This window comes from Cervus elaphus, chromosome 32 (assembly GCF_910594005.1).
Source record: "Cervus elaphus chromosome 32, mCerEla1.1, whole genome shotgun sequence".
In the NCBI taxonomy this organism is placed as follows: domain Eukaryota; kingdom Metazoa; phylum Chordata; class Mammalia; order Artiodactyla; family Cervidae; genus Cervus; species Cervus elaphus.
In genome coordinates this window covers 48,035,466-48,060,206 of record NC_057846.1, presented here as the reverse complement: position 1 = coordinate 48,060,206, position 24,741 = coordinate 48,035,466, and the positions used below count along the sequence as shown (strand labels likewise).

The 24,741-nt window shown below is 38.1% G+C and overlaps 1 long non-coding RNA gene across 1 annotated transcript in view; it reads left to right on the top strand.

Moving 5' to 3' along the window:
* Window positions 1–933: 933 nt before the first annotated feature.
* LOC122688100 overlaps window positions 934–24,741 on the top strand; it is a 159,635-nt gene continuing 135,827 nt past the window's right edge. The window contains exon 1 of the long non-coding RNA XR_006339335.1: window positions 934–1,407. This is a non-coding gene — a long non-coding RNA (uncharacterized LOC122688100). The remainder of the gene's footprint in view (window positions 1,408–24,741) is intronic.

The following is a 24,741-nucleotide window of genomic DNA, read 5'->3' as shown; positions in this document are numbered from 1 at the left end:
TTGAGAGTGTTGGTCTGATACTAGCTATGCTGTCATATCCAGAAACAAAAGAAATGCATTTTTTAATTTTAAAAGCATCTTATTTGTTTCAACTATGTGAGGTTAAGGCCATTTTTGAAAGAAACAGTACACTTTTCAAAAAAGAGTCTTGGTAGCTGTTTGATACAGGGATGACAATGCATTAATTAATTCAGAATTCTTTAAATGGAAATGAATCCAATTCACCAATCATTCTTATCTTCCATGTGGTGTTTAACCTCAGGATCTTATGTACCTAAGACAAATATCAGATATTGTTTTTGAAAATTTGCATTATGAAGACAACATTAAAAGCTATCACATTTACCAAATTGATTCACTGTGCACTGCATATATGGCATAAATGATCTTCCTGGACACAATTATAAATGTTCATTTTGCCCATAATTCAAAGACGGGCCCAAGAATTTTGAAACTCATTTTTACAAATTGTCCATATCTCTGCTATTACAACTAAAGATGGTAAATCAATCCCCATGTAAAATATTTAGGCAGAACTTTGGTGAATGCAGCATTCTAAATTTTATCTCTTAATGATATGTCCAGGACAGTCAGCGTACACCAGTTGAATAAAGTGACTTTAAAAATCTTCTCATAAAAGCTTTTGTCTTTAAAAATGCATTTAATCCTTTTAAAAATACCTTTTTGAATACACAGAATTCTTTTAAAAAAAATACTGAGAAAACATGGTAAATATAGATAGTTCATCCTCAGGTCTGCACCCACATTGTCTTGGGCTCAACTCCACAGGAAGGTAGTGAGGGAGTAGGCAGAGGCTAGGGAAAGACACAGTAAAAGAAGCTATGATGATCCCAGCCAATTTTTGCAGAAACCCAAAAATAAACTTGCAGGGATAGCGTGAGATAGGCTAGGTAGGAGAAACACATATTTGAGACTGCATGATTTATTTGCCCTGGCTGCAGCCGAGATGTGGGAAAAGCAAAAAGTACAGCCAGCATGCAGAGCTTCTCTGCACACAGACCCAGTTTAACCACTTTGATGCAAAACCCTAGCCCCACCCCTTATAATGATGCCCTTTGTCTGCTGCACAAACCTCTCCCAATCTCTTCTCCAGTCTTTGGCCCGAGATGGAACTGACAACTTCCTGTCCATGCTTGGTTCACATTTCATGTTCTTTACATAAAGCTTTTCCCATTTTAGTATCATGACAGGCAGAAGGTGCTCTTTTCCTGAACTGAAGATCCCCTGGAGGAGGGCATGCTAACCCACTCCAGTATACTTGCCAACCCGCTCCAGTATTCTTGCCTGGAGAATCTCATGGACAGAGGAGCCTGGTGGGCTACAGTCCATGGGGTCGCAGAGTCGGAAACAACTGAGCAACAAAGCAGACAGACACAAGTTTCCAAGGTAAGGTTGTGATGATAAACAACCAGGAAGATTATCAAACTTTTACTCAGAACGAAGTCATATACTCTTATCTTGATGAAGATAATTTCAATTTTAAATCTGAGCAAAAAAAATCCCAATTTTGATGATGCCAAATCTAAAGATTTGAACTTGCAAACAAAGTTGAACTTAATCAATGACATTTATTTTTTTTTTAATTTTTATTTATTTATTTATTTTTTGTCATACATTGATATGAATCAGCCATAGATTTACACGTATTACCCATCCCGATCCCCCCTCCCACCTCCCTCTCCACCCGATTCCTCTGGGTCTTCCCAGTGCACCAGGCCCGATCACTTGTCTCATGCATCCCACCTGGGCTGGTGACCTGTTTCACCATAAATAGTGTACATGCTGTTCTTTTGAAATATCCCACCCTCACATTCTCCCACAGAGTTCAAAAGTCTGTTCTGTATTTCTGTGTCTCTTTTTCCGTTTTGCATATAGGGTTGTCGTTACCATCTTTCTAAATTCCATATATATGTGTTAGTATGCTGTAATGTTCTTTATCTTTCTGGCTTACTTCACTCTGTATAAGGGGCTCCAGTTTCATCCATCTCATTAGGACTGATGCAAATTTAAAACTAAAGTTGCTTTATCTTGCCAAAGCACTTGCAAGAACACTTAGTCTACAAATGATAAATACTGGAGAGGGTGTGGAGAAAAAGAAACCCTCCTACAATGTAGGAGGGAATGTAAATTGGTGCAGCCACTGTGAAGAATAGTATGGAGGTCCCTTAAAAAGCTAAGAATGGAACTACCACCAGTTCAGTTCAGTTCAGTTCAGTCGCTCAGTCGTGGCCGACTCTTTGCGACCCCATGAATCACAGAACTACCGTATGACCTGGCAATTCCACTCTTGGGGTATATCCAGAAAAATCTCTAGTTAAAAAAAAGATACACGCACCCCTATGTTCATAGCAGCACTGTTTACAGTAGTCAGGTTATGGAGGCAACCTAAAGGCCCATGGACAAATGAACAGATAAAGAAGATGTGTTGCATATATACAATGGACTGTTACTCAGCCATAAACAAGAATGCAATAATGCCATTTGTAGCAACATGGATGGACATAGAGATTATCATCCTAAGTGAAGTAAACCAGAGAAAGACAAGTATCATATAATATCACTTATATGTGAATCTAAAAATACAATGCAAATAAGCTTACTTACAAAACAGAAATAGACCCACAAACATAGGAAACAAACAAACTGAGGGGGACAGTTAGAGGGAGGGCCAAATTAAGAGTTTGGGATTAACATATACACCCTAGAATATATAAAGTAGGCGATAAAGGAAAACCTACTATATAGTATATGGCACTAATGATATTTAATATATCAATATTTTGTAATAACCTACAAGGGAAAGGAATCTGGAAAAAGCGCATGTATATGTATGTATATCTGAATCATTAGACTATACTCCTGAAAATGACAGAACATTGTAAATCAACAATACTTCCACTAAAAAAATAGAACCCTTCTGATGTTGCTGTACTTCCGTATGTTGAAAGTTAAGAGTCACAGTTAGATTTTATTATTAGAAAAACGGAAGCCATTACTGCTTAGTTTTTATGTTACGTATTTTCCTTACAGATAAGTAGGCCATAAACTAAATAGGTGAGTCACTTACCCAAGTCTGTTTATGACCTCTTTCAAATCCAGAAAACGCTGCTGTCAACTTATTTTTTGCAGGCGTCTGAAGTCAACAAGACTTTTTGCTTCTTGAGTATTCCTTGGCAGGGTGCAGAGCAATAAATCGTGTTTATTTTAGTATTGCAGGTTACCAGAAGCTGTAGGGTTATCTGAAACTTTTTAATCACATTCATGGGTACCGTGTTCTGTAGTTGTTAGGTCACTCTGCTCAGGTATTAAATGTTACTGTGAAGAGGAAAACTCTGATGCTGAATTTTCTTCCCATTTGAAAGGAATTAATCTTATCTTACTGCTCAAATAATTCTTTTTAAAATTTAATAATTTTAATAGTATATATCTTGACATTGCTTGTCTTGAATTAATTTTACCTGTATTATGGTATTCCTTTTAACTACATACAATTTAAGGTTTTTTAACATAAGAAAATTGAAATAAATTATAATTTTTCATATTCTTCTTCAGAAATTTCACTTAATGAGTGTGCTTTGTTTTCTTTGCTGTCCTCCATTGCTATATTTTTCTTTCTTTTTTATAATCTTTTTATTTCTTTTACCATTTTTGTGCCATTTTATTTGCTTGCTGCTCTTCCATACTGTATGTTCTGTGTTTTCTGTAGTATCTGTCGTCTTTTGCACTCCTCGTGTTGATTCAGAATGACTTCTTCTCTTTTTTTCTGTATCTTCACTGAATTTTACCAGCTATAGTTTCACTATCTCCTGTTGTCCAGCCCCATTTTCCTTGACTCCTCAACCTGCTTTGTGGTCTTCATTCTTGGATTTGCCTTATTAATAATTCTTTCATGTTGGAATATTGGTATCATTTTCATATGCAGGGGGGCTTCCCTTGTGGCGCAGCTGGTAAAGAATCCGCCTGCAACATGGGAGACTTGGGTTCGATCCCTGGGTTGGGAAGATCCCCTGAAAGGCTACCCACTCCAGTGTTCTGGCCTGGAGAACCCCATGGACAGTCCATGGGGCTGCAAAGAGTCAGACACAACTGAGAGATTCTCACTTCGCTTCAATCCACTTTTTCACATGTCGGGAACTTTGCTGCTTTTCAACTTCATTTTCTGACAGCTCATTGGTATGAATGGTGTGCTTATGTTTTTTCTTTCCTTTTTTTTTACTGCTCTGATCCTTGCCTCTTTTAAAAATAAACTTTACTTTTTTAGAACAGTGTTAGATTTGCAGAATAATTATGAAGATAGTAGAGAGAGTTCCTATATAACCACAAGATTTCCCCTATTATTAACATATTACTTTAATGTGGTACCTTTATCATGATTACTGAACCAACACTAAAATACTACTATTAACTAAATTCCATACATTATTCAGGTTTCTTTATTTTTTGAATCCAGTGTCCATTTTCTGTTTCAGGATCCCAGCCAGGATAGCATATTTCATTTTTTTAATTTTTAAAATTTTTTATTAGACTGTAATTGATTTACCATGTTGTGTTAGTTTCCGCTATACAGCAAAATGAATCAGTTATACATATACCTGTATCCAACTTTTTTTAAGATTCTTTTCCCATATAGATCATTACAGAGTATTGAGAAGATTTCCCTGTGCTATATAGTTGGTCCTTATTAGTTATGTTTCATATATGCTGCTAAGTCACTTCAGTCCTGTCCAACTCTGTGTGATCCCATCCATAGACGGCAGCCCATCAGGCTCCCCCATCCCTGGGATTCTCCAGGCAAGAACACTGGAGTGGGTTGCCTTTTCCTTCTCCAATGTGTGAAAGTGAAAAGTGAAAGTGAAGTCGCTCAGTTGTGTCTGACTCATAGCGACCCCATGGACTGCAGCCTACCAGGCTCCTCCATCCATGGGATTTTCCAGGCAAGAGTACTGGAGTGGGGTGCCATTGCCTTCTCCTGTTTCATATATAGTAGCATCTATAATAGCATATTCCATTCAGTAGTTATTCTCCTTTGGCTCGCCTCGGCTGTGACAGTTTCTTAGACTTTTCTTACCTTTGTTGACCTGGATGGTTTTGAAGAGTATCGGTCAGATATTTGGTAGACAAATTGGGATTTGTCTGATATTTTCCTCATGATTGTAATGGGGCTGTGAGTGTAGGAAGGAAGACCAACGTGGTAACATTTTGCTTCCATCACACCACATCCCATGACTTCTCCATGCTAATGTTGGCCTTGGTCATCTGGCCAAGGCAGTGTGTTCAAGTTTCTACATTTTAACAAAAGAGTAACTTAATGTTACTCTTTCTCCCCTTTTCCATACTGTGCCCCTGGAGAGCAAAGTAGCTACACAAATTATTTGGAATTTTTCTGCATGGGAGATTTGTCTCCTCATCCCCATTTATTTATTTCTTCAAATACCTGCTTATGTCAGTATTGATTCATGGTCATTTATTTTATACTTTAATTATTATTTCAATTCTGCCTTATTTTATTGCCCCAATTGTTCTACTTTTCGCTGTTGACAGCTCTTTCCGTTGGCTCCCGTGGCCCTTTGGCATATCCCTATCATTGTGGGTTATTTATTTACTTATCTGCACGCTTACTTTCTGGCATTATAAGTTACTCCAGGCTCGCCTTGGGTATTTTCTGCCCCACCTTTGAGAACCTACCATTTCTACAAGCTGTGGGTCCTTCTATTGGAAACTACTATTAGAAATCAAAACCTCAAAAATAAAAATAAAGCAAGACCCTGACACCAAGTGTGCTCGTTTATTGATTGTCCTAGTCCTTCTCAAATGACAGAAAATGAAAACGTGTGTGTGTACTAACTTGGGTATGCACATATCTGTGACTCTTTCCGTGTATGTAGCTCTCCTGTCTATGCTGAGTTGAACAGGAGTTTCTGCGGATGTCTCCAATTCCTACCCGTTGCCTCATGGGCCCTTCTAGGTTCTTGCTGGTGTGTAGCCTTCCATTCCAGCAATGAGAGTCCTGGCTCCCATGACTTGTCATTCATTGACTTAATTGTTTAATTTCAAGGTGCATGTGTAACAGTACCAGAATTGTTAATCTTCCCTCCCACTGTTGACAGACAACTGTATCAACGAGACTATGACGATTATGGGCAACTGTTTTTACCCTCAGTTTTATAAATTCTCTTCATTTCCAAAGTCACTCAGGTAACTTTTCTTTCCACCCCCTTCCTTAAATAATTTTTAATGCATTTTAGTATAGTAAGATTATTGTCATATTTTGCATTCTGTCCTAAGTGAATTTTTAAAAATTTGCATTAAGTTCATTCTTGATGATGTAAAATTCTATGGATTTTGGCAAGTTCATAGTGGCATACATCTGTCATTAAGTATAATACAGAACAGTTCCACTGCCCTAAAAAATTCCCTGTGCTTTCATTAACCCTTCCCCCTTTCTCTTGAACTGCTGATATTTTTAAAATTAATTTTTATTACAGTAGAGTTGCCTACTGTTGTGTTAGCTTCTACTGTACAGCAAAGTGAGTCAGCTATATGTATCCATATATCCCCTCATTCTTGAATTTCCTTCCCACCTAGGTGACCGTGAGTACTGACTAGAGTTCCCTGTGGTATACAGTAGGTGCTCATTAGTTATCTACAGTGTTTATATGGCAATCCCTATCTCCTAATTCTCCCGCCTCCCTCCACCCTCCTTTTTCCCCCTTGCTGTCCATATGTCTGTTCTCTGTGTCTGTGTCTGTATTTCTGTTTTGTAAATAAGATCATCTAATTTACTACTGGTATAGTTTTGCCCTTGTAAAATGTCCTCTAATTGGAAGCATGGACTATGTAGCCTTGTCAGCCTGACTTCTTTTACTTAGCAATATGTTTTTAAGATTCTACCATGCCTTTCTGTGGTTTGGTTTGTTTTCTTTTCCTAGTTGAGTAATATTTCATTGTGTGAATGCACCACAACTTTTTTTTTTTAATCCATTGTGGTTATGGTTGCTTCCACTTTTTGATGATTGTGAAAAAAGCTGATATATTCATGTGCAGATTTTGTGTGAACATATATTTTCAAACCAACATGATTGCGAGATCATTTGGTAAAAGTTTGTTTACATTGTAAAAAACTGCCAAACTGTTTTCCAAAATAGCTGTGCAGTCCTCCTTTCCCAAAAGCAATGAAAAAGAATTCTTGTTGCTCCACATTCTCGACAGCAATTGTTACTGTTGGATTTTCTTGTTTTTAATTTTAGCATTCTAAAAATTATGGTGTAGTATCTTGTTGTTTACATCTTCAGTTCTCTAATTATAAAGAATTTGAACATCTTTTTATATACATATTTTTTATCTATATTCTTTGATGCAGTGTGTTTTCAGATCTTTTGTTCTTTTTTAAGGTGAGTTGTTTGTTTTATTATTACTGAGTTTTTAGAAATCTTATTTTGGATACACTTTTTTTTCAGATACATATTTTGCAACATTTTCTCCAAGTTTGTGGCTGTGTCTTTCACAGAGCAAAATAAAGACCAATTTATCCATTTTTTCCCCTGGATTATGCTTTTGATGTTTTATCTAAAAAAATCACTAGCAAACTCAAGATTATCTAAATTTCCTCCTAGGTTTTCTTCTAGGGGTTTTATAGTTTTGCACTTTTGCATTTAGGTTTGTAATTCATCTTGAATTAATTTTTCATGAAAGATGTAAGCTCTAAGCTCCTTTTTTACATAAAGATACTCCTGTTTGTTGAGAAGTCTGTCCCTTCTTCAGTAAGTTGCCTCTGCTCATTTGTCAGATATCAGCTGGCTGTGTCTGTGTGGGCCTCTTTCTGGACTCCGTTCTCCTTCTTTGGCGTGTGGTGTCTCCTCTTTATTTGGCCTCCCTGGGGGCTCAGTGGTAAAGAACCTGCCTGCCGATGCAGCAGACCTAAGAGACACAAGTTCTATCCCTGCATCGGGAGGATCCCCTGGAGAAGGAAATGGCACCCCCTCTAGTATTCTTGCCTCGGAAATTCCACGGACAGAGGAGCTTGACGGGCTACAGGCCATGAGGTCACGAAGAGTCAAATGTGACTGAAGACGCACATCCTCTGATACATCCCTGGCTTAATTACTATAGCTCCGTCATAGAGAATCTATAAATCAAGTAGACTTATCTATAAAATCAGTAAGTCAGGAATAATTGACATCTTAACAATACTGAGGTTTCTGTCCATGATCATGAACCACCCCCTTATTTAGATCTTCTTTTACTTCTTTCATTAGCTTGATAGTTTTCACCGTATGGTTCCTATATATATTTTGTTATATTTATACCTAATTCTTTTGATATTTTGGTATTATTTGAGTGGTGTGTTCTTAATATCAAATTCCAAATGTTCATTGCTGGCATAAGGACAAGCAGTTGATTTCTGTATATTAGCTTTGTGTCCTCTGACCTTGCCACACTCACTCATTAGTTGCATGGGTTTTTTTGTTGCTATTTTTCTGGAGGGATTTTCTACATATACAATCATGTCATCTGCAAACAAGAACAGATTTATTTCTTCCTTCCCAGTCTGTATACCTTTATTTCCTTTTATTGTCTAATTATACTAGCAAGGACTTTCAGATGAAGTTCAAGAGAAGCTGTAAGGACATTCTTTCCTTCCAGTTTCTCGCCGCTAAGTATGATGTTAGCTGTGGATTTTTAATAGATGTTCTTCATCAAGTTGAGGACGTTCCTCTGTTTCTGTGCATGCTCGGTCACTCAATCATGTCCACCTCTTTGCAACCCCGTGGACTGTAGCCTACCCGACTCTTCTGCCCATGGAATTTTCCAGGCAAGGCTATTGGAATAGGTTGCCATTTCCTCCTCCAGGAGATCTTCCCGATCCAGGGATCAAACCTGCATCTCCTGCATTTCCTACATGGGCAGGTGGGTTCTTTTGCCACTGAACCACCTGGGAAACCTTCCTCTGTTTCCAATTTAATGAAAATTTTTATCTTGAGTGAGTATTGGATTTTTGTCAATTACCTTTCAACATCAACTGATATAATCAGGTTATTTTTTTTCTTTAGAGGGTTCATTATTATGCCTTCTTGGGGAATGGGTAATATTACTATTATGTAATGCTTCTCTTTATCTGTGATAATTTTTCTTGTTCTGAAGTCTGCCTTTTCTGAAATTAATATTGGTACTCCAACTTTCTTTAATTAGTGTAATAATGGTCTATCTTTCTCTAGCTTATGTGTATCTCTATCACTATATAAAAGTAAGACTTTTATCTTCATTGAGTCTTTATATTCTACCTTTTCCCATTATATTCCTTAATATAGTAATCAAATTTATTTTAAATTTTCTGTCTGATAATTTTAAAATCTGTGTCACATCTGAGTCTGGCTTTGATTCTTGGTTTGTCTCTTCAGACTGCTTTCTCGTCCTTTCAGCATACCATGCAGTCTGTTGTTGAGAGTTAGATATAATATGTCAGTTAATAAGAACAGAGGTAAATGACTTTGCATGTGAGGTTTTATATTACCCTGACTGGGAACAGGTCCACACTTCATGTTTATTATTGCTGTGCCTGCCAAAGGCTTCACATTTCTCAATGTCCTGGTTATTGTTTCCCTGTTGTCTTTGGGTGTCTTTAAGAACTCCTGCTGAGAGTGCGTCTTGTAGCTCTTTTAGTTGATATCCATTATTACACTGGTGTCCTGATGGTGTGGAGGTAAGGTGTAGATGCGAGAAGCGTGCTATAATCTGTGATCACACCTCATTCTTGTAGTGAGCCCAGGTGGCGCTGGTGGTAAAAACCTGCCTGCCAGCGCAGGAGACGTAAGAGACAGGAGTTCAGTCCCCGGGTCGGGAAGATCCTCTGGAAAAGGTAATGGCAACCACGCCAGTATTCTTGCTTGGAGAATCCCATGGACAGAGGAGCCTGGCAGGCTACGGTCCATGGGGTCAAAAAGAGGGACTTAGCAGCATGTCTGTTAACCTTGACCTTCTCAAGGTCATGGTCAAACTGTTTCTTAGCTACCCACCCTCACACCCGTTGCTCAGCTGAAACAGTGGAGGGGAATGAAGGCAGAGAATGCCCTTTCCCTGGGTGGGGTTAAGCTCTGGTGATATAGTTTCCTCTGGAGGATAAGCCTTTGTTACCGACAGTGCTTTGGGTGTATTTTGCAAAGGTCTTTCTTCATCCTTCCTCTCCCCAGAGTCCTGAGGGGCTACCTCTTGGATCTTGACTGTGTGAGCCTGGTGGGGTTACTAGAGGTAAAAACTACAAAAAGTAGGAGTCTCGTAAGACGGAGGCCCCCAAGGCTTTCTCATTCTCAAGCCAGACCACATTTAACAGTTCATTGAAACGACCGTTTATGCGTTTCTAACAGTTTATAGCTCTAGCAGCTTCTGTTCGGAGCAAGAAGATCTCAGTTCTGAGTCTCTGGGTCCCTGTTTCTCCAGGTTTCTGAAGGGGGGCAGCTTCCACTGCAATCGCAGTTCTCTGGTAGATCCGAGCTAAGTCATTAGTTTTCAGTTTGTTCAGCTTTTTCTTGTAAAAACGAGTGATAATTTCTGAGCTTTTAAAATGCCATAGCTGAAACTGGAAGTGTGTTTATTCTTTTGTCACTAGCAAATCTGAGGGGCTCACGCTGCCTGGGACCAGCTGTTTGCAGGAGGTTCCTATACAGGTGCGGTGTGGGGGTCGGCTATAGGGACAGGTGGGATCTCAGGTTTTTCTGCTTTCTCCCTTGTCGCTGCCGTGATGGACTGTTTTTTGACAGTAGGGCTCTCTGCGTAGCCTCGTTTCTTCTGGCCCTCAGAACCTAATTGGATTCCAGAATCTGTTCTTCTATTGCCAAACCTGGACACCACCCTAGCATCTTCCACTAGCTGCTGCCACCGGGACACATAGCCCTTCTCTTCCAAGACATCTCTCTTCTCAAAAGGGGGTACTTTTGAGATTTTCCTTTTCTGGGTTCCACTCATTAATTTTCATGCCTTTATCCACCTTCTCCAGCAATTATGCCCAGCTATATTTAGCTTCTGTCTAAATAGGTTTCACCCAGGATGGGTTATTTGTTGATTTCTAACATTTGATACCAAAAGGCTTCCTCTATCCTCTCTGTTCATCCCCACTACACTCTGGCAGCTTCCTGCTCAGGGTTTGCTAGTCTTAGTTTCTCTTGGCCACGCTTACACATAATTTGGAGTTTGTGGATTTCTCTGTCTCCTACTTTCAGCGAAGATGTATTTCATGGTTTTATTTTTGTTCTCCTTGTTGCTCTATTTGGTTTCCAGGAGAAGTAGGAAGATTCAAAGCTAAGCAGTCACCATGTTTCTAACCTCTGTTCCCAATTTAGAAATAAAAAGAAACATTAAGGAACAACAGGAAGAGGAACCGAGTCCCTGTCCTGCACTCGCAGAGTGCAGTGTCAAGGCTCCCCCTGGAGCAGAGCGGGAACATCCAGCTGTCAGGCTGTCCTGTCATCTGAAAATTGTGTGCTCCTTTCCTTCTTGATATTATATGTTCCTAATTGGGATTTTAGTAAATCAACAGGTAGCGATGTAAATGCAAAGTTATTTGCTCCTATTTGGAAGAATCAGGCTTTGAGAATTTCACTTTGATGAAATCCCACAGGAGAGAAAAGCAATTAAGCTGGCTTTCGCTTTGCCAGGGTTTTTTCATCTTCATCTTGAAGCTTGAGTACATAAGCAATTGACTGTAAAAGATTCTAAAGGTCCGTGTGACTCTATTTCTGTTTTGTAAATATGTTCATTTGTACTGTTTTTTTTTTTTCTTCAGATTCCACATATGAGCAACATCATATGATGTTTGTCCTCCTCTTAGTTACTTCACTTAGTATGTTACTCTCTAGGTCTACCTATGTTGCTACAAATGGTGTTTGCAAATGGCATTTCTATGTCTCGGCTATTGTGAATAGTGCTGCAATGAACACTGAGGTGCATATATTTTTTCAAATTATGGTTTTCTCCAGAAATATGCCAGGTGTGGGATTGCTGGATCATATGATAGCTCTATTTTTTAGTGTTTTTTTTTATTTTTTTTAAAAACATTCTTACTGTCCTCCATAGTGGCAGTACCAACTACATCCCCACCAACAGTGTAGGAAGGTTCCCTTTTCTCCACAGATTCTCCAGCATTTACTGTTTGTAGATTTTTTGATGATGGCCATTCTGACTGGTGTGAGGTAATACTTCATTGTAGTTTTGATTTGCATTTCTCTAATAATGAATGATGTTGAACATCTTTTCATGTGCCTCTTGACTGTCTGTATGTCTTCTTTGGAGAATTGACATCATCTATTCTTTCTCTATCAATAAACATTCATCCACACTTTAACTCAAATTTTAAGGTTTTAGTTATCTTTATAAACAATGCCTAGATTATACTCTTACTATTTTAAATTTAGGACCTACTGAGTTACGCTAACATCCAGGATTTTTTTCCAACATTAAACCTTTCATCAAGTTCCCAAATACGATTTAAATGCTGCTCACATTTTTTAAAACTGGGATGCTTTGTGGATCTATATCATAAAAAATTTAAGAATCCAAGTCTTTCCATTTGAGAATTCCAACTGCTGGTCGTCTGTCTCAACGGGAGTTCTGTGCTGCAAGGAAGGGATGAAGTTGTAGAAGCCAGCCTGGTCTTCTGCTTCCTTCTAACACCCACTCCCAACCATTGCCAGTCTATGCTGATGCCATAGCTAAGCAACCTGCTGTTATTGCTTTTTTTGGTAAATTTCCTCCAACAATAACATCTTCTGGCTTCTCAAAGAGCTGCTAAAGAATGATGGACTTCATTGCATGAGGCATCTCTATGCGTAATAAATGGAGCTATTTTCTTTCCCTTGGGAAGCTAAATTATGCTGGTCTGTTCTCAGTAATAAACAGTGCTATGAGTCTTATTATGTAGGAAGTACATAAAACCTACTTTAGATGGTGGATTTTATGTAAAGTGCTTATCAGGCTGCTTGAATTCTTTGTTGCATTTAGAGTCTAAACAATGTCAGTATAAAAATAGAAAATGATTTCACAGTTCTCCTGGGTCAAGACAGGAATATACAGATCAGAGAGAGAAAAAGTTTGAATTTAAAGATAGAATGTACTGAAAATTTGTATCTTTATTTCAAGCTTAATGTAAGTTGTTAAAACATAATTTTGCTGGGTAAATATACGTGATATAATTTGTTATGTAAAAGATAACTAACTTGAAAGATTTGAACAAAATAAAATCATAAAAGAATATAGGTTAGGACTTTGAAAAGTATAATTAGCTTTCAATGTAAATAAAATATGTGGTTTCCTTTAGAGAGTAAAAACTCAATGTAATTTGCAAATTGTTCCTGTAATAAATCCATTTAAATGAATATAAAGTGAAGACGTGCAATGAAAGTCACTCGGTTATGTCCAACTCTGTGACCCCATGGACTATACAGTTCATGGAGTTCTCCAGGCCAGAATACTGGAGTGGGTAGCCTTTCCTTTCTCCAGGGGATCTTCCCAATCCAGGGATCGAACCCAGGTCTCCCGCTATGCAGGTGGATTCTTTACCAACTGAGCCACAACAGAAGCTCCAATGAATATGTTTCTACTCCATTTTCATAAGGAACATAGGAGGTTTTAATGAGTCACACTTTAACATTCTACAGAAATATGGAACAGTAGAGAACTGAAATGGTTATTCCTTGGGCTTCCTTGGTGGCTCGGCAGTAAACGATCCGCATGCCAATGGAGTGCCTGGTACATGAGATTCATGCAGTGAATGCTTGTTGCTTGAATCAGGGAATGTGTGAGTGACGAAATTACATAACTTAAGAAAGTGGTTACTCTAGCAAGTCAGTATTGTACTCAACTCTACGTGCAGTTTCTATTGGCAAAGGGAAGCCACACAAAAAAGTGGTTTTCTACAGAGTACTGCTACCATCCAGGATTTGCTGGGGTTTGTGGTTTATTTAATAAGTCTCATTTTAGGCGTTATATTCACCTGATACATGTTTTCAGAGCACCTACTATGTGGCAAATACAACTCTAACCACTGTGTGTGGAACTGAAGAGCACATCAGTGCTTCCTGCAGAGTCTGCAGCCTACTTAAGAGAGAGAAGGACCAGCATGTGTCTGCGTATATACGTCCTCATATATATATATGCATAAGTATATGAATCTGCAGCGTATACATGAAGTTTGTAGCAATCCTGATTTTCGGAGAGTGGTCTGTAATTTGGGGTGTTGATCAAGGAAGATTTTGTCAGGAAGGTTTGAATATCTTTGATAAGAATATACTTGTGCATAGTGTATAATTAAATAATTATACAATAATTAAACAATTTCAGAAAAAGTAGTAATACATGCTTAAAATATATGGATTTTTTTGGTTAACATTTTGTCCTTCACATTTCTCCAACATTTTATTATAGAAGTTTTCACACATATAGAGACGTTTTTAAAAATTACACAGTGAACACTTTAACCACCTAGATTCCACTATTAGTAATTTAATATATTGGGGTGGTCTTTCTTCAGTTTTCAAGTAAAAATAAATGAAATGTTTTTCATTTTCACAAAGAACTTTATTGAACATGTTCACTGTTTTGTTCCTCTTCCTCTTGCCATTTTTTCAGGCAACTTCATAATCCCATCTTCCCAAAACTTTTTATCTTTTTGAGCAAAGAACTGTTCCAGGTGCCTTTTACAGTCTTCCAGGGAATTGAAATTTTTCCCGTTAAGAGAGATTTGTAAAGACCAAAATAGATTGAAATCCAAAGGTGTATAGTCTGATGAATACAGCAGATGAATCAAACTTCCCAGCCAAGCTCTAACTGTTTTTGCATGGTCGTCAAATAAACATGTGGTCTTGTGTTATCCTGAAGGATGATTATACATTTTTTGTTGACTAATTCCGGACACTTTTCATCAAGTATTGCTTTCAGTTGATCTAATTAGGAGCAGTACTTGTTGGAATCCCTTGTTTGATTTTCTGGAAGGAACAAGTCATCGAAGACTTTCAAACCCACCACATACACAACATCGCCTTCTTAGGATAAAGACTGACCTTTGATGTGGTTGGCAGTGGTTCAGTTCAGTTGCCCCATGATCTGTTCCATTCCACATGATTGTACAGTGTCCACTTTTATTTCCCATTACAATTTGTTTTAAAAACTAGACGTTTTCATTATGTTTCAGTAGAGAATCAACTGGAACTACAGTCAAGAGGGTTTTTTTGCTTAACTTATGTGGGACCCAAACATCAAAGCAATTAACATACCAAGCTGATGCAAATGATTTTCAAAACTTGATTTGGATATGTTGAGTATGTCAGCTATCTTCAAGTGGTATAACATTGATTGTTCTCAATTAATGTCTTGATTTAATCGCTATTGACTTCCACTGGTCGACCAGACTGTGGAGCATTGTCCAGTGAGAAATCTCCAGCACAAAACTTAGCAAACCACTTTTGACACTTTTGATCAGTCACAGCAACTTCTCTATACACTGCACAAATCTTCTTTTGCATTTCAGTTGGGTTTTTACCTTTCTTGAAACAATAAAGCATAATATGCCAAAACTGTTGCTTTTTTTCTTCCATATTCAATATTAAAATGATTACACAAAAATCCACCAATTTCTATGTTTTTTAAAATGCATGCTGATATGACAGCTGTCAAAACACAATCTAAGAAAATTGTTTCAAATGAAGTTAAAGACAACTCAGCACTACTAGAACCATTTTTACAAAATAACCAAATGAACTTTTTGACCAACTCAATACTTACATATATCTATTTATCCAAGTCTCCATCCATCCATCAGTGCATCATATTTTTTGATGTAGTTCAAAGTAAGTTGAGATGGCTTGATGCACTTCTCTTGAAATACTTCAGCATCCTTTTCATTGACTAGAACTAAGAATTTGTTTACAGTCCAAACATACTTCTTGTTAACACTGTCTTGTTATTTAACACAAAATGACTGAAATGTGAATATGAGTTCTACTTTATGATTCTATAAGTTTCCTTATGTAATATTCAAGCAAAATCCAATAGAAGTCTGAAACAATGATTCTTGTAACTCTTTCCCTAAGGGGATACCCCTTTTAGTTACTTTACATTTAGTTCTTATTAATCAGAGGATCAGTTGGTAGAGCCATGATTCATTCTTCTAATGATGAATTTTCACTCCAAACTGAAAAACGTAACAGGATCTGTACCAGCATCCACTGACCGGTTGGGTGTTTAGTGAGCGAGGTGGTTGCACACCCAGACAGCACTGCAGAGAAGGACGTCTGTGGCTTTGGAAATTCTGCCACACTCGGATTTGGTAGCCTTTTCAGCTACATAAGACCCTACTAGGATAAGGGTGGAAACCTGGTCTCTTTGTCCACAGTTTTATCTCCAGAGCACAGTTCAGTGACTGGCACATCAATAAAAATTTGTTCAATGAATGAATGATTGAATTAGGGCCTCATACCTAGACGTAGAGGGTTATTTGTGAAGTTGATTGCTAAGTTGTGTCCAACTCTTTCGTGACCTCAGGGACTGTAGCCTGCCAGGCACCGCTGTCCTTGAGATTTCCTGGGCAAGAGACCTGCAGTCGGTTGCCATTTCCTTCTTCAGGGGATCTTCCTGATCCAGGGATTGAACCTGAGTCTCTTGTATTGCAGGTGATTTCCTGCATTGCAGGCAGACTCTTTACCAACTGAGCCACCAGGGAAGCCCCAGTAAAAACCCTAACCCTAACCCTAACCCTAAACCCTAACCCTAACCCTAACCCTAACCCAAGCCTGAAGGTCTGTAGAAAAGGCAGGACAGCGATGATCTACTGGCATTAGTACTGAGAGCCTTGTGTCTGTCCTCACCTCCTGCCAAGGTATCTTTGTACAGAGCATTATGAACAAATCTTTAAATAAATATTAAGTAACTTTATAATAAAGACTAAATTATGAAGACTTCATCATAATTTCTGGGGAAAATATTGGTTAGCTGTCAACAAATATCAGAATACAATTTTGTCTCCTGATACACTGTCATATTCTTTAAATATGGTAGTCATTTAGGTTGGAAATGATCTTGGTTTTGCAAAATCATATTAAAATGTCAAAAAGATATTCTGCGTGACTGAGTATTTACATAAATGAAAACTGTACATTCTTAAATAGATTACTAAGAAAAAATAAAGTGTGAAGAATGTGGGCTTTGAACTCAGAAAGACTTGAGTTCCAGTCAAGATTCCCACACTGTAGTGACATTTCCTAACCTACCCACGAGGATAATGCTTCTATGACGTTGTTATTTTGAGAAGTACATATATGAAACAAATTGCTTAGCAGAGCATTGGGGGGTAAGCACTTCATAGGTGATGGTTTTCTTCTTTTGTTGAAGAGAAACACATGACAACAGTAAAAATAAATTTTTAGCATCTTTTTAGTGTGATAATTTAGTTGATTTGTTCTCATTTTTTTATCAAAGTTACACATGTAAATAGGTTAAAACTATGTATTATGAGGTTTAGACCTACTAAAAATATTTTTAAAAGTTTGGTTCTGTATTTGATGCCATATAAATGCAGCTGATTTTTATATATTGGTTTGGCATCAGCAGTTTTGCTAAACTCACTTAGTAATGTTAATATTAAATAAGTTATCTGTAGATCCTTTTGGGTGGTCTGTGTACCTAACATGCTATTAATAAACAGTGCCAGTTTTGTTTCTTATTTCCTTTAATCTGTTGTGTTATTGTTGTTGAGTCTTGACTGGCTCGGCCACCGCCACTGCACAGCTGAAGAGGAGGAGTCAGCCTGTTACTGAAGGTGGGGACTGGCTGCTCGCAGTTGGAAAGCCAACACACAGGCTGGATTGGTGGAAAGGAAAGTGTTAGTCACTCAGTCGTGTCCGACTCTTTGCGATCTCATGGACTGTAGCCCAGCAGGCCCTTCTGTCCACAGAATTCTCCAGGCAAGAATACTGGAGTGGGTAGCCATTTCCTTCTCCAGGAGATCTTCCCCACCCAGGGATTGAACCCGGGTCTCCTGCATTGCAGGCAGATTCTTTACCAGCTGAGCCACCAGACAAGCCCAATGGAAAGGGAAGTTCGCCTCATTTCAGATGTGGAAACGCCCGAAAGCGGACGCCCCTCACTGACAGTCAGTGGCGAGAGCGTTTATAGCTGTGGGAGGGGGCTACGTGGAGAAACAGCACAGGCAGCTCTGATCATCTTGAAATTGGTCATCGGTGGCCTGACCAGTGTCTTTTTTTTTTTTTTTCATTTATTTTTATTAGTTGGAGGCTAATTACTTTACAGTATTGTAGTGGTTTTTGCATACATCGACATGAATCAGTCATGGATTTACGTGTGTTCCCCATCCCGATCCCCCCTCCCGCCTCCCTCCCCATCCCATCCCTCTGGGTCTTCCCAGTGCACCAGCCCCGAGCACTTGTCTCATGCATCCAACCTGGGCTGGTGATCTGTTTCACCCTTGATAGTATACTTGTTTCAGAGCTGTTCCCTCAGAACCTCCCACCCTCGCCTTCTCCCACAGAGTCCAAAAGTCTGTTCTGTACATCTGTGTCTCTTTTTCTGTTTTGCATGTACGGTTATCGTTACCATCTTTCTAAATTCCATATGTATGCGTTAGTATACTGTATTGGTCTTTATCTTTCTGGCTTCCCTCTGTATAATGGGCTAGTGTCTTTTTGGTTGTTTTAGGTAGAGTTAATCTTCAGTTCCAGGATTGGTTTATTTCCATTTCTTTGAGACCAGTTCTCAGAATTGCGGAAGCTTGTTATGTCATGGCTACGGTCTAGGCATCGTGGAGTTAACTTCTTCTACCTGGTGGGGATTTTAGTATCTATGGGACAGCTCACAGGAGATGGACCACAGTATTACCTGTGGCTCTTGAGAAGAAAGTTAACACCCTTGACTATGCTTAATGACTACATTACTTTTATTTGGTCTCCTTTGACAGTTTTCCTTTGTTTCTGCATGTTCTCATTGTTCTGATTAAACTTATTCTTTGACTACAGTTTTCCACGGACAAAAGACAGGTAGAGGACATGGTAGGTAGGGAGCTGGCCAGGACCACGGGGGTCCTGCTCTGTTTCAAGTCTTGCCATGCTTCCTGTCTCAGAGAAAAACCTTTCAGCTTTTAACTTTATGATGTTAGCTATAGGGATTTTTTAAATTTATATTGGAGTATAGTTGATTTACAATGTTGTGTTAGTTTCAAGTGTACAGAAAAGTGATTCAGTTATATATATATATATTTTCCAGATAATTTTCCTACGTAGATCATACAGATTATTGAGAGGAGTTGCATGTGCTGTACAGTAGGGTCTTGTTGATCGTCTCCTTATATATAGTCATGTGTTTATATTAGTCCCACACTGCTTATTTAACCCTCTCCCCCACATTTCCCCTTGGACGACCATGACTTTGTTTTCTAGGTCTATGAGTCTGTTTCAGCTTTGTAAATAAGTTCCTTTATATCTTTTCTTTTTAGATTCCACATGTAAGTAAATCATATATTTATCTCTGTCTTACTTCACTTAGTATGATAATCTCTAGGTCTGTACTGTTGCTGCAAATGGCATTATTTCATTCTTTTTTATGACTGAGTAATATTTCAGTAATTTATATCTGAGTAATTTATATATGACACACCTATGCCAAATCTAGACAATGTATTAAAAAGCAAAGAGATCACTATATGACAAAGGTCCATATAGTCTTATGGTTTTTCCAGTAGTCATGTACGGATGTGAGAGTTGGACCATAAAGAAGGTTGAGTGCAAAGAATTGATGCTTTCAAATTGTGGTGCTGGAGAAGACTCTTGAGAGTCCTTTGGACTGCAAGGAGATCAAAGCAGACAATCCTAAAGGAAATCAGTCCTGAATATTCTTTGAAAGGACTGATGCTGAAGCTGAAGATAAATAGTTTGGCCACCTGATGCAAAGAGCCAACTCATTGGAAAAGACCCTGATTCTGGGAAAGATTGAGGGCCGGAGGAGAAGCGGGCGACAGAGGATGAGGTGGTTGGATGGGATTCCTGACTCAATGGACATGAGTTTGAGCAAACTCAGGGAGATATTGAAGGATAGGGAAGCCTGGCATGCTGTAGTCCATCGGGTCACAAAGGGTCAGACACGACTTAGTGACTGAATAACAACAACAATTTATATATGTACCAAATCTTCTTTATCCATAGCTATAGGGTTTATTTTGGGAGAAGGAATAACTACCTTTTATCATATTACAGGAATTTTATTACATTCTCCAACAGCTACAACACATTTTTCATAAATGGATATTATATTTTATCAAATACTTTTCTGGTATCTGTTGAGATAATCATATATTTGTTTTTTCAAGAATTTGTTGTTAACGTAAAGTATCAAGTTAATGTATTATCAAGTTAATTTTAATGTATTAAGCTGCACATTGATATTATGTTATTAAAATAATTTTGTGTATCTGAAATGAACTCAACTTGGTCATGATAGTTTATGTTTTTCATATATTGATGGATTCTGTTAACTATCATTGAGCCTGGAGGTTTTGCCTTTATGGTTGTGGGTGATATTGGTCTGTGATTTTCCTTTCTCATTCTATGTAGGGTTTTGGTATCAAGATTTTGCTACATCATAAAATGAATTGGTGAATATCATTCCCTCTCTTTCTATTCCCTGGGATGAATGTGATTTCCTCCTCCAATGTTTGGTGGCGTTTTCTGGTAGAGATGTTAGGAACCTAGAGTGGTTTGTGCCTGTTTGTTGTTGTGTGAGGTGGTGGTGGTGGTTTAGTCGGTAAGTCATGTCCAGCTCTTATGACCCCATGGACAGAGGAGCCTGGCAGGCCACAGTCCCTGGGGTTCTCCAGGCAAGAATACTGGAGTGGGTTGCCATTTCCTTCTCCAGGGGACCTTCCTGACCCAGGAACTGAACCCGGGTCTCCTGCTTCATAGGCAGATTCCTTACCAACTGAGCTACAAGGGAAGCCCTGTATGTGTGTGGGGGGGGGGGGGGGGGGTGGGGGGGCGTCCTTTATTTACAGATTGATTTTAATGATTTTATGATTAATCAAGCTTTGAATTTTATCTTTTGAGTTTTTTATAAAATGTAATTTTCTAGAAACTTAAAAATTTCATATAATATTTCAGCATAATTTTTTAGCATAAAAGTTAAGAATGTGTTATTTTACTGATGTTTGGAGGATCTGTAATTATTTGTCATTACTGCTATTGGTTATTTGTGGTTTTCTCCTGTTCTTGATTGGTCTTGTCCCAAGTATAGAAATTTTGTTAGTCTTTTCATGAAGAAAATTTTGGTTTTGTTGATCTTATTTACTCTGTTTTCTGTTTTGTTGCTTTCTGCTTTTATAGTTATCATTTCTTTTTCCTCCATTCTTAAGCTTTAATATACTATTCTTCCTGAAACTTCTTGAAGTTGATGAATAGATGTATGCTGAGCTCTTGATGTTCAGCTTTCCTCCCACCCCACATCTCTTTTTTTTTTGCAGTATCTCTTAAAACAGTGGTTTTCAACCTGAAGCCATTTGGATGTATCTCAGGAAACATTTAGTGATATCTGGAGACATTTTAGGGGGAAAGTGTTACTAGCCTTTAGCGGCTAAAAGCAAAGTTCAGCTCAGTTCAGTTGCTCAGTCGTGTCCGACTCTTTGCGACCCCATGGACTGCAGCACGCCAGGCCTCCCCGTCCACCACCAGCTCCCAGAGCTTATTCAAACTCATGTTCATAGAGTCGGTGATGCCACTCAGCCATCTCATCCTCTGTCGGCCCCTTCTCCTCCCACCTTCAATCTTTCCCAGCAAGGAAGCTCAATCTTTTCATTGAGTTTCCTTGTCTAACTCAATGAAACTATGAGCCATGCTGTGTAGGGCCACTCAAGACGGATGGGTGGTGATGGAGAGTTCTGACAAGATGGTGGTCCACTGGAGAAGGGAATGGGTAAAAGCAAAGAATGCTGCTAAATGTCCCGCGATGCACACGCCGTCCAGCCCTCCCTACAAAAAACGATCCAGCTGTGTGGAGGTTGAGAAAACCTCTTTCAGAGCATTCTGTAAGGTTTGCAATGTAGCATTTTGCTGTGATTCAGTGAAAACTAGTTTCTAATTTCTAATTTTGATTACTTCTTTAACCATTTGTAATTTATACACTTTAAGCTTTAATTTATAACCAGATAGGCATTTTCTCCTTCTCTTTTTAAACTGACTAAAGCTTTTAATTTCTGGCTTCAGTGAATTGTGATCAGAAAACATTCTCTGTATGTTTTCAACCCTTTGAAATATCTTGAGACATGTTTTTGTAGCCCAGTAAATGATCAATTGAGTACATGTTCATTTCGTCTCTGAAAAGAAAATGTTTCTATGGCTGCTTGGTGAAATGCTCCTTATATATTAGGTTAATTTGGTTTATGATTAAATTATTGATATTTTTGGTGCATGTTTGATAAATTATGCAAAAATGTTTTAAAATATTCTATTATGATGATTGTGCAGTTATTTACTATGTTATTGTGTTTCTCACAGATTTCACTTTATATTTTTTTAAAATGAATTTAGGTAAAATGCAGGATTGTTATCTTTGCCTGCTGAAAAATGGTTGTGAAGAGACCATGAAAAATTATCTGTTGATCCTGAAAAATGTTCTTTTTTTTACCTTAGAGATTATTTGTCTCATATTAACAAAACTATACTTGTGCTTTTGTTAAGTGTTTATATTATGTGTCTTTTTCCTTTGCTTTACTTTTAACCTTTGTGAATCTTTACATTTTAGGCATCTCAAATAATGTGACTGAGTGACTCACACACGCAAACACACACAAGTGTAACAGATTTTGTCTATATTCCTTATGATGTAATTAGTGAAGTGTTTGGATTAATATCAGCTGTGGTACTATTTGCTTTCTATTGTCACACTTGTTCTATATATTTTTTTTTAATTTACATTTTGCCTTTCCCTGTTCTTTTGGATTGGTAATTTTTATTTTTTTCTATTTTCCCCTTTATTAACTTGGGAATTAAACATTTTCTCATTCTTTCAGTAGTTACTCAAAAAAAAAGAATACAACCTGCACCCTTTATTAATCAACACATTGTTAATTTGTTCTTCAGACAATAGAAAGACCTTGGAATTCTTTAATTTCATTTTCCTTTCTCCCGACTTACATGCTGTTATTTTTGTGTATTTTTAGTTCTTTCTTTATTTTGGACAAGCCCCATTCTTATTACTATTAACATCATCACATTTTATGTGGTTTATTGATATAGTCACCAATTTTTGATTCTTTGTTCCTCCCTGTATCACCTATCTTTAATTTATATTAATATTTCCTTCTGCTTTCTATTTTTATTTTTAGCTTTTACAGCTTTTTTCGCCTGTTTTCTTTAGTGTGGGTCTTGTTACTTAGTTGCTAAGTTGTGTGGGACTCTTAGTGACCCCATGAACTGCAGCCCTCCAGGCTGTGCTGTCCTCCCCCATCTCCCGGAGCTTACTCACATTCATGTCCACTGAGTCAGGGATACCATCCAACCATCTCATCCTTTGTCACCCTCTTCTTCTGCTTCAATCTTTCCCAACATCAGGGTCTTTTCCAGTGAGTTGGCTCTTTGCATCAGGTGGCCAAAGTACTGGAACTTCGGCTTCAGTAACAGTCCTTTCATTGAATACTCAGGGCTGATATTCTTTAGGCTGGACTGGTTTGATCTCTGTGCAGTCCAAGGGACTCTCAAGAGTCTTCTCCAACACCACATTTTGAAAGCATCAATTCTTCGTTGGTCTCCTGACAGTAAATTCACAAAGTTTTTGTTTGATTTAATTTCTAAGAATTTTACCTCAAATATTGCAGGATATTTTTGCTGGGTTAAATTTCTCGATTCACAGATTTGGTGAAAGTAGGCACATTGATTATTACCCTGCTATTTTCTGGTTTCCATTGTTCCTATCACTCTAACCACTGTTTTTTGGAAGGTAAATTGGCTTTTGTTTCAGCATGGTTTTTCTTATTTTTATCTTTGAACTTGCTGGGGTTTTGATTTGATGTGTCCAAGTGTGGACTTTTTTCTTTCAGTGTATTCTGCTTGTGACCTGTTGGTATTCTTTTTTTTTTTTTTTTTTTTTATTATTTTTTTTTTATTTATATATTTTTTTTTCCAGTGGGTTTTGTCATACATTGATATGAATCAGCCATAGATTTACACTTATTCCCCATCCTGATCCCCCCTCCCATCTCCCTCTCCACCCGATTCCTCTGGGTCTTCCCAGTGCACCAGGCCGGAGCACTTGTCTCATGCATCCCACCTGGGCTGGTGATCTGTTTCACCATAGATAGTATACATGCTGTTCTTTTGAAACATCCCACCCTCACCTTCTCCCACAGAGTTCAAAAGTCTGTTCTGTATTTCTGTGTCTCTTTTTCTGTTTTGCATATAGGGTTATCGTTACCATCTTTCTAAATTCCATATATATGTGTTAGTATGCTGTAATGTTCTTTATCTTTCTGGCTTACTTCACTCTGTATAAGGGGCTCCAGTTTCATCCATCTCATTAGGACTGGTTCAAATGAATTCTTTTTAACGGCTGAGTAAAATTCCATGGTGTATATGTACCACAGCTTCCTTATCCATTCATCTGCTGATGGGCATCTAGGTTGCTTCCATGTCCTGGCTATTATAAACAGTGCTGCGATGAACATTGGGGTGCATGTGTCTCTTT